This window comes from Primulina eburnea, unplaced genomic scaffold (genome assembly GCF_022965805.1).
Source record: "Primulina eburnea isolate SZY01 unplaced genomic scaffold, ASM2296580v1 ctg128_ERROPOS2300000, whole genome shotgun sequence".
In the NCBI taxonomy this organism is placed as follows: Eukaryota; Viridiplantae; Streptophyta; class Magnoliopsida; order Lamiales; family Gesneriaceae; genus Primulina; species Primulina eburnea.
Genome location: NW_027330812.1, coordinates 1,040,187 through 1,059,784, shown reverse-complemented (window position 1 = coordinate 1,059,784; position 19,598 = coordinate 1,040,187). Strand labels below are relative to the sequence as shown.

At 33.2% G+C, this 19,598-nt stretch overlaps 1 long non-coding RNA gene across 1 annotated transcript in view; it reads left to right on the top strand.

Moving 5' to 3' along the window:
• Positions 1–28: 28 nt before the first annotated feature.
• The window catches only part of LOC140820617 (uncharacterized), a 28,626-nt gene continuing 9,056 nt past the window's right edge, over positions 29–19,598 (top strand). Inside the window, exon 1 of the long non-coding RNA XR_012115535.1 lies at positions 29–454. This is a non-coding gene — a long non-coding RNA (uncharacterized lncRNA). The remainder of the gene's footprint in view (positions 455–19,598) is intronic.

Below are 19,598 nucleotides of genomic sequence, written 5' to 3'. Positions count from 1 at the left end.
CAATGGTCAATGTGTTGTAATGTAGAATATATTAGAGGAAAGCTTTGTCTTGAAAGTTTCGGAGGCATCTGTCAATTAGATCAGCAATCTTCACTCTGTGGCTTGCCAATCGAAAGGCCATGAATGGCTTTCACGTTTTTGTACTGGTGGAACTGCTGTTACCCGTGCATGTTTATTATGAGATTTTTTTGTTGTGGTGGTTGGAAGATCAATATTTGAATTGCTTCTCTACCAGCTTCATCCATTGAGCAAAGAAAGATATTTGGTGAATATTTGTTTGCTACTTGAAGAATGAACTTGGTTCATCTGTTGAAATTTGTGAAGATATTATTTAGTCTGGTTGCATATGATGCAGAAATTTTTCGTCAAGCGATCCAAGGAAGCGCTGTTATTTTTAGGTTATTTTGCGGTGTCTGGTGGACAGCACAGGGCTATCGTAACAAGGTTCTTGGAGGTGAATATGCTTCTTGATGTTTCAGTTTATGTTGCCGTGTCCTTTTGTTTTGGCTATTCAATATTCGGAATGATTCCGTTTTTATTAATTTGCGTGAAATTTTACCTGTGTAAAAATGCTATAATTATTATTGAAATTAAATTATATTCTATGATACAATATAAAATAGATTTTATGTTATATATTATATTGTGATAGCCAATTTTTTTCCTTTTTGTGAACTTTTAGTCTGACGGTCCTTTAAAATTTATAAAGGAACGACAAATTTATAAAACTTTTAGATTTTATGTTTTTTGCTATCAGTTAGCTCTTTTTTGTGTTTTTTGGTGTTAGCTTTTTATTTTTATCGTGTGAAGATTTTTGACAATTGTTCGTTGTGCAAATTTTGAACTTTTTTCCTGCCCTTTCTGCTTTTAAATCATACTAGGAAAGGAAACCTCAATTCTTGAGGTGTCTCACCCAGGTTTATAGACCAACATATGACCATCTATATTTTTTTAAATAGGAAGTAAACATGTGTTTATATTTGAGTAGGTCTTATTTAATAATTTGTTTTTTGTTAATGTGTAATAAATAATTAAATATGAATTAAAAAACAGGTAGTAATTTTTTCGTAATTAAATGATATAGTTAACAATAAACATCGCAAGTTTTTAATGTATTAATAAAAATTAATCGTGTCAGGTATAAATGCTAAAGAAACAAAAATTGAGAGATAACTTGTGTCAATGTTAAATATGAGAAATGTGAAGTGAGTTTTGTAATATATTAAAAAAATGAGGTAAATTGATTTATTTATGTGTGATATGTTTGGATATAAGATGAAATGTCATATGTAGAAATTTATAAATTCAAGAGTTTGTAAATTTTGATATTTTAATCTTGTTAAAAAAGTATGTGCATATTGTAGTGTATAAAAAGTTTATTGCTCCTATTTAAAAATTGATTTAGTTAACCAAAACAAATGCCTTGAATATTATTATTTTTTGGTCAAAGCCATATGTATTATTATTAAAATGATTTTTTTCCTTTTATATTTTTAGTTACACGATTATTATTTCATGTTGGAATTGCGCTTAAAAAAAAACAAAAATAGAAGAAACTTATAGAAGTGCAAGAGTTAGGAAAATGATTGCGTAAAGGCTAAAATGGAAGAAGTTTAACAACCTATCTTAAATTTGACAAAATATATGCTGATATTAAAAGCTAATCATGTATCTACAACGCAAATAGCGTATTATAAATTTAAGAATAGAATATCCATACTTAATTCATGGTAACGCTATAAAGTTTTCAAACCTAATAACATTATTGATGTTGGTAGATTTATGAATTTAGTAACTTGCACTTAAATATTAACTGTAATATGATCTATTAAAGAATCAGAGCACCTAAAACCTTAGTTTAATAAACAAAATAAAAACATGTTATTGTAGACAGGATATCAACAGATATGCAGTTTTTTATTTAAGAATTTAGTTGACATAGTTATGAATTTGATATACTCAATTTTTAAAAATATTTAAACATGAGAGTTAATTTAACTCATAAGACAACCGAATAAATTAATACAACGAGAGAATAATAAAAGTAATTAAATTATATGAATAGAAATTTTTTGGAGCTCGTAGTAAGAAGAAAGAAAAGTTCAGTATCATGTAAGTAAAATAAATTCACAGAGAAACAATTGATGTACTGCAAAGAAAACAAATGTAAATACACAGATGTCAGAAGTGGAAATCAGTTTCTATACACGTAGGTTTGGTTAAGTATAAGCTAAAACTTTTAATCAGTTTATACATATCCTATATAACTAAACATTTTCGGTACTATAAGATAATTATTTTATTATTCATTTAATGTACATGTTGGTTTTGGTGGAGCTCGTTGGTATTTAGGTCTGTTTTGACGCCATTTGCGTATTCTAGCAGGAGCGGAAGCTTTGATTCCATTCTAAGTACTATTCGTAAGATGACGGCCCACACTGGGTTGGAGTAAAATCTTCTTATTAGTTCGTCAACTTCTTTCTGAAATAGGTAGTTGTAATGACATTGTATACAGTCGGTACATATACAGTAACGATTGTTTTCCATTGGAATTGATCTATACACTGAATTTTCAGGTAGCAAAAGATAAATATTGATAATTAAATTATAACAGTGTAAGTGTGTTGAACTTCAAGTAATTAAGCATATCAATAGACATAAGGTAAGATAGATAAAACTAAGTGAATTTTCATATATTAATTGAAATAGATTGAGTCATGGATAATTTATACCAAAGGTTGTGACTGTTTTTGTCAACTCCAATAAAAGTAGGTTAATCATCTGTAATTTTTGACAGATGTTAAGTTATGATTTAGTAATTTAAATTAGAAACCTTAGTCATCACAATAGTTGGTTTTTTTTGCTACATGTAATGTCCTAAAAAAGCTAGTCATCATTTGTTAATGATACATGACAAAGGAATGAACATTGTTATAAACAATAGAGCAATTATGAAGACATGTGTATAGTATCATAATGAAGAGAAATCATGTTCTTAGTCAATTTTAAAAATGATAATACATGTGTGGTTAATAAGAAAAAGATGGATAATGATAAGCACGAATTATATAGCATTTTAGGGATTTTATTTTGTCGTATTCGTGCTTATCTGGCATTTTTATTCCGAGTTTCGCGCTTTATTCGTCTCATTATGGCTATTTGCAGGTTTGACCAAAAGATGGTGAAAGCCAAAGGAATGAAAGAAAAGTCAAGCTCGCAATGCCATGTCACGAAATACCCGGAAAAATAGGAAGGAAGCACCAGAGCACCCGGACCCAAAGACGGACCCCGTCTAAGGGTCCGTGCACAGAAACCCCCAAAGAAGAGAAAAGCCGAGTCTCCACGGACCTGTTGACGGACCCCTGCACGGGGTCCGTGTGCCTCACCATCTGAGAATCCAAATTACAGTGTGTAGACGGACCTCCAGACGGACCCCTACACGGGGTCCGTGTCGGCCATCCTCGAGAAAGAAAAAATCCAGTATCTACACGGACCCCTCTCCGGATGTAGGCACGGGGTCCGTGTGTGGAATATCAGATCGAGATCCTGCGAATATTTGCTCGTGATTTTTGGAGAGGAATAAAAAAGAAAAACCTAGGAAAGAAGTGGTTGTTGAATATCAGAGGACGCAGCCGACTTTGAGGAGAAAAAGGCGCAAGCTTTGAGCACCGAAAAAGACGGCGACGACTTGGGCGAAAACAACGCCATCTACACGCAAGATCCGCACACCGTCATTGAGATTTCATCTTCTCTTTTATTTTCTTATTTTTCAGACATGAATTCAATTATTAAATTTGATTTTAGTTTTTAATTTATGGAGTAGTTTTCTTTTGTGATCGGGACCACGATAGGAACAAACGATTGATTTTTGTTTATTCATTGAAGTGTTTGATTTATAAAATTGTTCTATGTTATTGATTAATATTTGTATAAATTTCGTGCTTTTGATCTGACCAATTATTTGCATGCTTGTCGTTCAATCTTGACTCGAAAGGGAATAGATTGAAATTAGCTTCGAAAATATTAATCAACACACGGTTAAACCGTCTAGAAATAGTATTCGGTTTCAGTGTGCGATTTTAGGCGACAGCTGTAATTCCTTCATTGATAAATGCGTTTTTGTTTAATTAAATTCAATTAGAAATAATTGGACTGTTAAATAAAGATATGATTATAAATTCTAGAAATAGATTTATGATTAAATTTGGGAATTGCATCGTGATATCGAATAATTTGTGGTTAAATAATTCCAATGCATGATAATAATCAAAGTTTGTTACCATTGTGTGTTCCCGATCATTCTATTTAAATTTGAAAATCCCAAGTTCCAAGCTTCTCTGATATTTGATTTAGTCACTAAATTAGCATAACTTAGTTTAAAATCCACGTAGTTGAAATAAAAATCAAATCACTCATTATTATTTGCCTAGATTAAATAAAATAATTGAATCTTAGTAATTAAATAATAGTCTCTGTGGGATCGATACTTGGACGTCTGTCCAATTACTATAACTTGACCTAGTTCGCTTGCAAGAATTAATCCCAACCGAATTCGTCGGTAAAGTTTTTGGCGCCGTTGCCGGGGACTATTTATTTGATATTAGGATAAATTATTTGTTTGAGACTAGGCTTTTATTCTTAGTTTTTAACTCTTTCGTTTAATTTTTAATCCTTAGTATTTTACTTAGTTAATTTCATTTCAGAATTTATACACTCTTTTGGAGCTTAAACGTGCACTTAAATTTTTGATTTCAGGGGTTAGCTCGTGCTATATGAGCCGTGCTCAAGACGTCAAGAATCTAGTGCCACTTGATCTTGAGATTGAAAGCACTCTCCGCAGTATCCGCAGAGCCCGAAGGAACAACAACTTGACTCTGGAATTTGAATCTGAAGCAGAATCTGAAATAGATCGTAAACCAGAAGTTGAGGAAATGGCCGGAGAAGAGGATAACCGTACATTGATGGAGCTTCATCGACCAGCATTCTAAGGTTATGGGTCTAGTATAATCCGCCCTACGATTCAGGCAAATACATTCGAGCTGAAGCCAGGCATCATCCAGATGATCCAAATGCAAGTAAAGTTTGGTGGAGCACCATCTGAAGACCCCAATGCACATCTGGAGAATTTTCTGTCAATCTGTGATACGATTAAGTGCAATGGGGTGAGTACTGATGCCATTCGACTCAGACTATTTCCATTCTCCTTGCAAGGAGAAGCTATGGAGTGGCTTCGCGACCTTCCAGCTGGTTCTATCACTACTTGGGATGGGCTAGTTGAGTTCTTCATGCACAGGTATTTTCCCCCTACTAAGATTACACAACTGCGAAATGAAATCACTTCATTTAGACAGAGAGATGGGGAATCACTGAATTCAGCATGGGCGAGGTTTAAAAAGATGTTGAGAATGTGCCCGAGACATGGTTTTTCAGTAGGCCAGCAGGTGGAGACATTTTACTATGGGGTAGATCCTTCTGTGAGATCTATGCTTGATGCGGCAGCAAATGGGAGTTTATACAGGAAAACGCCAACCGCAGCACTTGAAATCATTTCTAATATGGCGGAAAGCAATGTGGGTTGGCAAGATAACCGAAGGGAGAAGAAGATCGGATTCCTTGATATGGATGCTTTGACAGCGATTACAGCGAAACTTGATGGATTGACACATCAGATGGCACAGTTACAAGCGCAGAAGTCAATACCAGTCAAGTCAGTGAATCAGATCCAAGGAAATGCTGAAATAGTTGGTGGTCCATCTTGTGACATGCCATTCATGCCGGATATGCCTTGTGAGGAAATACAGTGTTTTGGAGGGGATTCAGTAAATTATTTGGGAAACCAGGGGCGTCAGCAAAACAATCCATACAGTTTCTCGTATAATCCAGGCTGGAGGAATCATCCAAATTTCGGATGGAGACCGTCAGAAAATGCTGTTGTGCCATTACAGTTTAATCCTCCACAACATCCTATGCAGCAAAAGCCTCCTCAACAACCACCTAAGCCTCCACAAGGTGTTGGACCCTCTATGCCACCCGGTTTCAAGCCACAAGATGGCAAGTCAAACCTTGAGGACATGCTTGCAAAGTACATAGCAGGGAATGAGATGAGATGGCAAAATCATGATGCCATGATGCAAAGAGTGGAGACTCAACTAGGGCAGCTAGCGACACAGATGGCTACACGAGCTCCGGGTTCACTACCTAGTGACACGGAAAAGAATCCTAAAGGTGTCAATGCAGTCACGGTGACGTCTCCCATAAAGCAAGAAGTGGTTGATGTCGATAAGTATGCGAAGGAGAAGGAGTCATCAAAGCAAGGATCCAATGACACGAAGGAGAAAGGTAAGTCCCTAAACTTGAACTCCAATGTTGATATTAATTCGCTCCCCTTTCCCCAAAGAGCTATGCAACTGCAATTGGATACTCAATTTTCAAAATTCTTTGAGATTTTCAAAAAGCTGCACATAAATATCCCATTTGCAGAAGCTTTAGCTCAAATGCCCTCATATGCAAAATTTCTTAAAGAAATCTTATCAAACAAGAGGAAATTGATTGACTTTGAGACAGTTAAGCTTTCGGAGGAATGTTCTGCTATTTTACAAAATAAATTACCTTCAAAGCTTAAGGATCCAGGTAGTTTCTCTATTCCCTGTACCATAGGAACTTCATTTTTTGCTAAAGCTTTGTGTGACTTAGGTGCAAGCATTAACTTGATGCCTTATTCATGTTTTGAGAAGCTAGGGATAGGTGAAGTGAAACCAACTACAATTTCTCTACAGTTAGCTGATAGATCAATTAAATTTCCTAGGGGAGTTGTAGAGGTTGTGTTGGTGAAAGTTGACAAGTTTATTTTTCCAGTGGATTTTGTTGTGTTAGACATGGAAGAGGATCGTGAGATTCCTCTAATTTTAGGAAGACCATTTTTAGCCACTAGGAAAGCTCTGATAGATGTACAAAAAGGTGAGTTGGTGTTGAGACTGAATGATGAGAGTGTGGTGTTTAATGTTTTTAAGTCCATCAAATATCCTAATGATACATCTGATTGTTTTAGAATTGATGCTACTAACGAGCTTGTTGAGTGTAGTTTGCAGGTACTGATAGGTGAAGATCCTTTGGAGGTTTTTTGACTGATTCATGTTCAGGAGAGTTGGAGAATGAGGATATTAAGGAATACATGCTTTATCTGGAAGCAGGCAGACCGATTTCGAGAACGGTAAACTCTAGGATTGGGGAGCTTGGGCATGTCCCAAGACCTTTAAGGTCATCCATTGAAGAAGCCCCAATCTTAGAGATGAAACCTCTTCCTTCTCATTTGAAATATTTATTTTTGCTTGACAATGATAAATTGCCAGTAATTGTCTCATCTATTTTGACAAGTTTGGAGGAAGAAAAGCTGCTGCGAGTTCTGAGGGATAATATCAAAGCAATAGGTTGGAGCATTGCAGACATCAAGGGGATCAGTTCATCCATGTGCATGCACAAAATTCTGATGGAGGCTGACCACAAGACTTCTACCCAACCTCAAAGACGACTGAACCCAGCTATGCAAGAGGTGGTAAAGAAAGAGGTGATTAAGCTACTGGACGCAGGTATTATTTACCCGATTTCTGATAGTAGGTGGGTTAGTCCAGTGCAAGTAGTTCCGAAAAAAGGTGGGATAACTGTTGTCAAGAATGAAAATAATGAATTAATCCCTACTAGAACTGTTACAGGGTGGCGTGTTTGCATTGATTATAGAAAACTTAATGACGCCACCCGTAAAGACCACTTCCCCCTCCCTTTTATTGATCAAATGTTGGAAAGGTTAGCTGGACATCCTTTTTACTGTTTCCTGGATGGTTATCAGGTTATATGCAAATTCCTATTGACCCTGAAGATCAGGAGAAAACCACTTTTACTTGTCCTTATGGGACATTTGCATATAAACGAATGCCATTCGGTCTATGTAATGCACCAGCAACTTTCCAACGATGCATGATGGCAATTTTCCACGATATGATTGAGGATTTCATTGAAATATTTATGGACGATTTTTCTGTATTTGGCTCTTCATTCGATACTTGTTTGATTAATTTGTCTAAAGTTTTGGAGAGATGTGAGGAGTCAAATTTGGTGCTGAACTGGGAAAAATGCCACTTTATGGTGAGAGAGGGGATAGTGTTGGGGCACAAAATTTCTGAAAATGGGATTGAGTTCGATAAGGCTAAGATTGAATTGATAGAGAAACTCCCTGCCCCAACAAACATCCGAGGAGTGCGTAGTTTTTTAGGACATGCAGGGTTTTATAGACGTTTTATCAAAGATTTTTCCTGCATTCCTAAGCCACTGACCAATTTACTGATAAAAGATGTGAAATTTGATTTTTCTGCTGAGTGTGTGCAGGCATTTCAGGTCCTGAAGGAGAAGTTGATCACCGCACCAGTGATGATAGCACCTGATTGGGGGTCGCCATTTGAGGTGATGTGTGACGCAAGTGACACAACTCTAGGGGCAGTGTTGGGACAAAAGCGGGATAAATGCATTCATGTCATCTACTATGCTAGTATGACACTGTCAGCTGCCCAACTGAACTATGCCACTATAGAGAAGGAGCTTCTTGCCGTGGTTTTTGCTCTTGATAAGTTTAGATCGTATCTGATAGGGAGCAAAGTTGTCGTGCATACTGATCATTCAGCCTTAAAATATTTGATGGCTAAAAAGGACGCAAAGCCAAGACTAATTCGTTGGGTTCTTCTGTTGCAGGAATTTGACTTGAAGATAATCGATAGGAAGGGGACAGAGAACCAAGTTGCAGACCATCTCTCGCGATTGGAGAATCCAAGTACAGGTAATGAAATTATTCGCGATGATTTCCCAGACGAGCAACTGTTTGCGATCAACAGTCTACCATGGTATGCCGATTTTGTTAATTATCTATCAAGTAAGTTCATTCCTCCCCATTTTACATACTAGCAAAAGAAGAAATTCTTCTCAGATTTGAAGTATTATTTGTGGGAGGATCCTTATTTGTTTAGAATATGTGCAGACGGTATAATCCGTAGATATGTTCCCCAAGAAGTGGTAAGCGCAATTTTGTTTCATTGTCATGCTGGTCCGGCTGGAGGCCACTTTGGGGCAACTAGAACTGCATCCAAAGTCCTCCAGTCCTGTTTTTATTGGCCTACTCTTTTTAAGGATGCACATGAATATGTCACAAAATGTTCAAATTGTCAGCGCACAGGTAATATCTCCAAGAGACATGAATTACCTCTCAATAATATTCTTGTATGTGAATTATTTGATATATGGGGTATCGATTTCATGGGTCCGTTCCCGGTTTCTTTTGGGAACAAGTATATATTGGTGGCTGTAGACTATGTATCTAAGTGGGTGGAAGCACTTGCATGCAAAACTAATGACTCTAAGGTGGTTGTTCAATTTTTAAAGAAAGATATTTTTTCACGTTTTGGAACACCTAGAGCCATTATTAGCGATGGGGGTACTCATTTTTGCAATCGTCAATTCGATAGTCTATTGGCAAAGTATGGGGTCCGACATAAGGTGGCTACACCTTACCATCCCCAGACTAGTGGCCAAGTCGAGGTATCAAATCGAGAGATTAAGCGCATTCTTGAGAAGACTGTCGGTGCTTCAAGGAAAGAATGGTCTAGCAAACTTGACGATGCACTGTGGGCATACCGCACTGCTTTTAAAACCCCCATTGGCATGCCTCCTTTTAAACTGCTGTATGGGAAGTCGTGTCACCTATCTGTTGAACTTGAGCATAAAGCTTACTGGGCTACTAAATTCTTGAATTTTGATGCTACAGCCACAGGTGACGAGAGAGTGCTGCAACTGAATGAACTGGATGAGTTTAGGTTGGAGGCGTATGAGAATGCCAAGCTTTACAAGGAGAAGACCAAACGCTGGCATGATCAGAACATTTTTCATCGAGAATTTGTGGTGGGTCAACAGGTACTACTATATAATTCTCGTCTGAAACTGATGCCAGGTAAGTTGCGTTCACGGTGGTCAGAACCATACACTATCACACAAGTTTTTCCCTACGGAACAGTGGAGATCACGAGTACAACAACCGGAGCTTTCAAAGTAAATGGGCATAGGCTGAAGGTTTATCATGGTGGTGCCATACCCGATGAGCCGACCACAGTGGATCTGCAGGATCCCAACTAAATCAAGGGAGTACAGTCAGGCTATCGACTCTAAATTTAGCGCTTACTGGGAGGCAACCCAGTTTTTAGTTTTATTTTTCTTCCTTGTTTTAGTTTATTTTATTTGGTCTAATTTACTTTCTTTTTGTTTTTCCCGCTTTATTCGTAATTTAATCTCAGTGTATGGTGGTGCAGGTAATTTATCTACTGACGGAAATTTCTCAAGTGTGGGAGAGTCTATCAGGGCGGTCAGCTTCAAAACCACAAATTGACCAGAATTTGCTGATTTCTACCTCTTCCCACCACTACACGACATGTAACCAGGGAAGTGTATTTGTTTTCGCTTTCTTGCTACTTCATATTATATCATGTTACACTGAGGGCAGTGTCGTTGTCAAAGTGTGGGGGTGGGTCAGTCTTTTTACACATCGTTGCACAACACTGAACAACACTTTTCACGTAGGATGGAACTATTTTTAGACTAAGAACTCTTGTTTCACTTGATAATCGGATTAATTTGTTAGATTTTGGATCACCCGGAAATTTGTTTCATGCCTAGTGTTGAGTGAGAGAAGTCGTAGTTTCGAGGAGAGAGTCTAACATGAACCAGTTCTGTACCAACATTTTGTTCGATGCACGTGGTCAAACTTTTACTCATTGATAGTGAATTGGTGAATTGTGAACTTAAAAAAATAAATAAAAAAAAAGAGATCGAACAACGATCCCTAGAACTTGTCTGATTAGCCCTCGAAGCGAAAATACGAACGATGGTGACTTAGGGATGATTTAGGCGATCTTTGGACCGTTTGAGCCTTTCAAGCCTGACCGACACATCATTCATTGCCCCTAGCAACCCTTTTTGAGCCTGAAAAAATCGAATGGTGTGTGTCAATGACACACAGTTAGCCCCCATTCGTCAGTTATTCAATGTCCCACATCAACTACCTGAATCATAGCCTATACACTTTTTCCTACCTACATGTGAGAGAAATAAAACTCCTATGCACATTGAAATGTTTGAAATACTCCAGTAGATTGAAAAAATATGTGTGAAGGAGTCGATGAATTTTTATTCATAAAAAAAAAAAAAAAGAAAGGTGAAAAGAAAAGGAAAAAAGAGGAAAATGTATAGTGTTGAAAGCACCCGAAACAAAATTCTGTGAGTGAAAGTTGGTGGACAATGAGAAAGAAAAGGAGACGCTAGAGCTCTGAAAATGATGAAAAGACAGTAACTGTTGACGAGTCGAAAGTTGAATGAATGTGCTACAGGAATAATTTTTATTGTATCTCACTTTTGATGCCCTATCTTTTATTGTAGCCGTGAGCCTTGGCCTTACGTTATAATCTTAAAAAGACCTATTAACCAAGTCACTATCGTTCAACATTTAGTAGAGAGGGGTATGAAAGTCAAGCATATGGGGCGTTTCGATAACAAATAAAAAAATAAGTGATCATGAAACCAAGTAGCTGGAGATGAGTACTAGTCAGACCTACACACTACACACATCTTGTTCTGTTGATCCTTATTGGGTAAATGTTTGAATCTTGAATTGCAACGAAAACAAATCTTGTGATATGCGAAGTGTGATCTTCTGACCGGGGGTGAAAGTGTTTAACAAATTGAGAAGTTTTGATTTTGTTACTTGAGTTCTGAATCTGGAATATTTCTCATCTTTATTTTTGTCTGATTTGTTCGAGGACGAACAAGGGTTAAGTGTGGGGGAGTTGATAAGCACGAATTATATAGCATTTTAGGGATTTTATTTTGTCGTATTCGTGCTTATCTGGCATTTTTATTCCGAGTTTCGCGCTTTATTCGTCTCATTATGGCTATTTGCAGGTTTGACCAAAAGATGGTGAAAGCCAAAGGAATGAAAGAAAAGTCAAGTTCGCAATGCCATGTCACGAAATACCCGAAAAAATAGGAAGGAAGCACCAGGGCACCCGGACCCAAAGACGGACCCCGTCTAAGGGTCCGTGCACAGAAACCCCCAAAGAAGAGAAAAGCCGAGTCTCCACGGACCTGTTGACGGACCCCTGCACGGGGTCCGTGTGCCTCACCATCCGAGAATCCAAATTACAGTGTGTAGACGGACCTCCAGACGACCCCTGCACGGGGTCCGTGTCGGCCATCCTCGAGAAATAAAAAATCCAGTATCTACACGGACCCCTCTCCGGATGCAGGCACGGGGTCCGTGTGTGCAATATCAGATCGAGATCCTGCGAATATTTGCTCGTGATTTTTGGAGAGGAATAAAAAGGAAAAACCTAGGAAAGAAGTGGTTTTTGAATATCAGAGGAGGCAGCCGACTTTGAGGAGAAAAAGGCGCAAGCTTTGAGCACCGAAAAAGACGACGACGACTTGGGCGAAAACAGCGCAATCTACACGCAAGATCCGCACACCGTCATTGAGATTTCATCTTCTCTTTTATTTTCTTATTTTTCAGACATGAATTCAGTTATTAAATTTGATTTTAGTTTTGAATTTATGGAGTAGTTTTCTTTTATGATCGGGACCACGATAGGAACAAACGATTGATTTTTGTTTATTCATTGAAGTGTTTGATTTATAAAATTGTTCTATGTTATTGATTAATATTTGTATAAATTTCGTGCTTTTGATCTGGCCAATTATTTGCATGCTTGTCGTTCAATCTTGACTCGAAAGGGAATAGATTGAAATTAGCTTCGAAAATATTAATCAACACACGGTTAAACCGACTAGAAATAGTATTTGGTTTCAGTGTGCGATTTTAGGCGACAGCTGTAATTCCTTCATTGATAAATGCGTTTTTGTTTAATTAAATTCAGTTAGAAATAATTGGACTGTTAAATAAAGATAGGATTATAAATTCTAGAAAAAGATTTATGATTAAATTAGGGAATTGCATCGTGATATCGAATAATTTGTGGTTAAATAATTCCAGTGCATGATAATAATCAAAGTTTGTTATCATTGTGTGTTCCCGATCATTCTATTTAAATTTGAAAATCCCAAGTTCCAAGCTTCTCTGATATTTGATTTAGTCACTAAATTAACATAACTTAGTTTAAAATCCACGTAGTTGAAATAAAAATCAAATCACTCATTATTATTTGCCTAGATTAAATAAAATAATTGAATCTTAGTAATTAAATAATAGTCTCTGTGGGATCGATACTTGGACGTCTGTCCAATTACTATAACTTGACCTAGTCCGCTTGCTAGAATTAATCCCAACCGAATTCGTCGGTCAGATAACAACATATAAAATTTAGAAGATGCTAAAAATAATAGAATTACACAAACTTTTTATACAAAGAATGTAACAGAAATTAGCTATGAACAGGGGAAAAAAAGATATTAACGTTTTGTAGCTAAGAAAAATAAATTGTTTTGGAAGGAAAAAAAACTGTTAATATGAAGTTATTCCATCCAACTGAACAATTTAAATTTTACCTATGTATAGAGGTAAATGTGTACCATATTTTAATGTATATTAACTGATATTTATATATTTATGAAAAATTAATGAGAACCGTCGAAACACTTGACAAACTTTATATATTATCAGCAACAATATATAATTGCCAAATTTAGATTTTTGAGCCGATAGTTTTAATATGACAGTATATACATGGGAATTATAAATTTACTAATTTCGTATAATTTGAAGGTTTAAAGTTGGGAAAACTCAACACACGCACACAATATTCTAGGAAAAAGTTATCGATTTAGCTGAAAATTGCGCGAGTCAACCAAGTAGAATGACATGATTATTATTTTTTGTTCGGAGATATATTTATTTTAACTATAGTGATTTTTACATTCTTTCATATTCGTAGCAACGTAGTTATATCTCATCTTGGAATTCCGCCTAAAGAAATGAGTATTACGAAAGCTGACGAAGTTTGTGGAGGTAGAAATAACAAAGAAAAATGTTGATTTGAGATAAAAGTCGAAGTTACTAATTTGTTTGACATTCGACATGAACCATATGTTTAAATTAAAACCCCAATCAGATGGCAACAATATAAGGAAATTATCACAAATTTGAAAATAGAGTACTAATAATGAACATATGATAAGAAGTATAAGGTTTTTATGATCAGCGCTATATTTATGTTGCGGGCTTATGAACGTCATATAATTGGTTTTTCAACATTTTAAAATATTAAGTGTGATTCAAGCTATTGAACATTAAAACTAACGACTATTGAAAGAACTCAATGAATCTACGTAAGAGTAAGAAGTGAGAAATAAACAACTAAGCAAGTTGGATAATCTATATATCTATAAAAGTGTGGATGATGGGCAAAGTTTTTTGATTGTGATTTTACTACATTGCCCAAAAACATTGCATTGTTTGTATTAATTGCATGGGCATTGGTGGAAAAAATATATAAAATTTAGGGACAAATTTGGGATAATGGATTTGTAATGTATTGATTATGTATTTAATTGAGGTATTTATTTTTTTGAACTCATTAAACACATGATGATCATAGTGTTTTTATTTTTTTAATAGAAATTGTAAAATAAGAAATTTTGAAAATAATATTACATAAAATTGAATCGATATTCGATAATAAAAAATACATAGAAGAATAATATTTTCTTCATACATAATTCTTACAAAAAAATATTAAAAAGAATATATATTTAACTATTATACTTATAAAAGTATAAAATGAATAACAAATTTTTCCTTGTAAATTTTCTACTATTCTCATAAATTGTGTGTTGTTAGATTAATTGCATGAAAATCTTCTACACAAACATTAAATACATAAGGATTATAATAGTGTTTTTATTTTTTAATAAAAATTACAATATAAGAAACTTTGAAAATAATGTTACATAAAAATTGAATAGATATTTGATAATAAAAATACATTAGAGAAATAACATTTTCTTGATACATAATTCTTAGAAAAAATATTAAAACAATAGATTTTTTTTTAATTTAAAAAAATCATTAAAAATATTAAAAGAATATATATTTAACTATTATACTTATAAAAGTGTAAAAATAATAACAAATTTTTTCATTGTAAATTTTCTACCATTCCCTTAAATTGTGTGTTGTTAGATTAATTGCATGGAAATTTTCTACATAATTTATGGGAAATCTATGCATTAAAAATGAATATATGTTTGATAATAAAAATATATTTTTTTTTTATCTATAAACCTATGTAAGTGTAGATAATTGGCAATTTTTTCAATTGTCAAAAGATAAAAATGACATCGTCATCAATACAAATCCAAAAATTCAATAAAGATATATTTGTAAATTTCTAATTATTGTAAGTGTAAAAAGGAAATATCAAATTTTTTTATTTATTCCACCTAATATATAATTAATTAGTAGCCTAATTATTCCACATCATATATAATTAATAGTCTAATAATTGCTAATGAATTATCACTACAATATACATTGATTGTTATAATTTATATCACTTCAAGAATAGAATGTAATTCTTAAATTAATTTTCTCAAATAATCCATCTTTATACTAAGTTTAAATATTTTATTCTTTTAATTTTCTTTCTACATGTTATTTTATTATTTTAATACAATTTTGTAATTATATTTTAGTGTAGTTTCTAATTAAGTAATAAATTATAGTATCAAATGAAAATATAAGAAAAAAATAATTATATATGCAATAGTACAATAACATGATAAGTATATAATAATATGAAATTTAATAATAATATATTTTATTATTTTCTAACTAAGAATTGAAAGTAAAGAATTTAATAAATTATTTAGTAGAATTTATATCAATAATTATGAATTTTAATATACTAATATTAATATCATAAAATACGAATCTGATAAATTAAGATAGTTAGCTATAATACGAAATTTAAATATTTTAGTCGCACTTAATATATATATATATATATATATATATATATATATATATATATATATATATATATATATATATATATATATATATATATATATATATATATATATATATATATATAAAAGACAAAGTCTTTTAGTGGAATCCTTATTACAGAGGAAGAAGGAGTGACGTATGAGTGTTTTACATCCATAAAATTCCGTGTCTTTACATTCACAAGTTTTTACATTTCAAACTATATCTTGTTGTTTAGATTGTCAACTGGTTGAAAATATCATTAGAAATATTGAACTGTCTTCCACACTTTTCACGTGGTTCATATTTATAACTGTTTGAGAAAATCGTTCAACCGTGTAAAAATGATTGAAAACAAATTTTAAAAGCAAATATTTTTTAAAGAGTTTATTCAACCCATCTGAATTCTTTCCTGATCCCAAAAATATACAATCACTAAAATCATACAAATACATACATACATATATATATATATATATATATATATATATATATATATATATATATATATAATTCATAATTGATGGCTTAATGAAAAATATAAATTATATACTTTTAAAAAAATTATTCATTAACTAATGTATATGAAAATTAATTTATCTATGATATATAATTCTAAAGCAAAATGTAAAAAGTTACGTAGGAGGTTAAATAATATTTAAATTGAGTATTATAGGTTATATTTTATTATCAATATTATTATTTCATTAGTTTTGATAATATTTTGATGAGTTAGTCATAAATATTTTAAATTGATAATTATTTGTCCTTAATGTGCTTCACTTATATAAATTATGATTTATGCATTTATAAAATCCATAATCTGGTTGATTTTTAGGTTATCATACCTTATACGTGGTACTTAGATATATATATATTTTCAAAATTTGTTTCAGTTCAATTCATTTTATATATGATGTTAATTATAATTTATTATATAACATAAAATTAACGACTGTAATTTCAATTTGAGACACAATTTTGTAAAGTATATAAGTTCTTAATTTATTTATTCATCTAATATGACAAAAGACTAAATCAATATAAATAAAAAAATGATTCAAATTATTTTTACAAAAAATCAAATTTTAATTTTTCTTAAATAATTATTATTTACGTGCATCGCACGTGCTTCTTGCTAGTAAATCTAAAAGGTAATAGTTTCATTTTTAATTTGGTATATAGTTTGGTTTTGCTGCATATTAAAAATATGTAAACTAAAGCAATTCTAATGCCTACCATATACATGTGGGATGTGCTATTAATTTCATGGGTGTTTACTTGCATGATGAAGTATGATAACAAAACAGAAAATGTAGGCTGCCACCTACCCTTTGCTAGAAACCAGAAAATTTTAGTTTTTCATTAACTCATATACCTAAAAATCCATGGAATCTAAAATATTCATATGCTTCCCCCAAAAAAAAAACCTCATGTTACATAGGCAGCAAACGTAAGGCCTCGAATAAAAACTTTCGAAAATGGAGAATATAATTAAGAAAAGGCAATTATAAAACATTTACGAGAAGTAATATCTATACGCTAGCCAAAAAAGTAATACAAGTTATTTTGTTGTTTTTACATTCGTTTTTTTAAATTGGAAGGCTAACGAAAAATATGTAAGTGGAAATAACTTACGCAGAGGTAAAAAAATGTTCTATAAGGATGTATGATAGTACTCTTGGTATGTGTTAATGCAAATAACATTGTTATGAACAACAGAGTAGTTTTAAATTATAAAAAAAAAACTTGTGAGGCAATTTACAACCAAAAAAGTGTCTAAGACAAGAGCAGTGATGTCTGATAATACTCAGCTGGTATGCAAACAAGAATATTGTTGTGTTATACTTAGCTATCCAATCCATGGTCTAACCATCGGTAATAATGAACTTGGTATTGTTTTACAGGCCAATCTGTGTGAAATCATTCTCAGCGCTTCGTTGATAACAATATTCATCTTATATACCATATGCTCTCCTATATTAAATTGTTCAGGGATAACTCAATGTAATTTAAAGAAGTGTAGACCGCTGTTTATGACAATGACAATGTTGTCAAAAAAAAATACCTTAGGCCTTTAACCAACAGAAGCAAAGCATGTGAAGAAATCAAAAAACCCAAACAAGAACAAGGATTTGTTAAGCAAGAAGACAGTGATGAGACTGAAATTCTCGAGTAACAAGGACATCAACAACGAAGCATATCAGGAAATCAGGAACCACAAACAAAAGCAAGAAAGGGGCAGACGCGAGGAAGTTAGAGAAATGAAGAAAAACAAAACAAAAACAGTAAAAGAAAACCAACCCAACAAAAACAAAACACCTCAAGAAATCATAAACCCTAAACAAGAGCAAGAAGAGGAGAAACCCGATACTGAAGGAAAATTGGGAAACGTACAACAAAAAGAAGAGGGAGAAAACTAACACAGTAGGAGCTTTCCAATGCCAACAACGCACGAACAGAGCAAGCCAACCTTCGTTGTTGCCCTTTGCTCGTTGACGCTGTGGACAGAAGAAATCAGAAGCTTCAAACAAAAGCAAGCCAGCCAGGAGTGAGCCCGAGAAGGAAAGAACGAAGTATACTCTGCTTGTTTTATGTTCTCTGCTAACACATAACACGTTTCATATCCGCTGGTCTCTGTTGTGGTGGAAGGCAAAATATATGACACGTATAGAGTTTTAACCTGCAACCGGGAAGAAACTGGCCAATTCTCACTTATTCCCTCTTTTGGATATGTACTAGGTAGGGGCACCTCAAGAATTGAGGTGGCTTGCCCAGATTTATAGTTTAACATATAAGTATTTATTTTTTTCCCATAATAATTAACTGTGTGTTTATATTTATGCAGATCTTATTTAATAATGTAATTTTAAAAGCAATAATTATTAGGAGTATAATATCTTTTTATTTTATTTTATATCCATATTTATACGATTAGTACTTCAAGTTGGTATTGTGATTAACAAAATAAAAAAAATATGAAAAACAAGGAATTTATAAAAATGAAAATAATTAGAAAAAAGATTGAATTGGTATTCAAATTAGAGAAGTTTAATAAAATGTTTCAAATTGAATATAATGTATTTACTCACCTTAAAATCTAATGAGATATATACTTCATAAATAAGTTATTATAAAATAATTTATCCAATATTTAAATCATGATAGTGGTGGTAAGGGTGTCACATTTATTGACATTGTTGACGACGTTGTAACTTTAACTTAAATATTAGTTGTAATATGAGTCATTAAGCAATCGATAAGAGCACATAAAATCTTAATGTACTCAAAGAAATTTGAAAACTTGTAAATGTAAACATCATTCCAATAGAAATAATTTTTTTTTTTCGATAATTTAGTTGAAGTATTTATGAATTTTGTAACCTTGAGTTTTATTATGTTTAAACATGAGATTTGATTTAATTGTTCGGAGCTCATATTAAGAAGAAAGTACATGTCAGTAACATGTAAGCAAAAGAAATTAACAGAGAAGTGGTTGCAATTTACTATGAAGAAAACAATAAATAAATACACAGAGTAACGAAGTGGAGATCGTTTTTTATATACATTG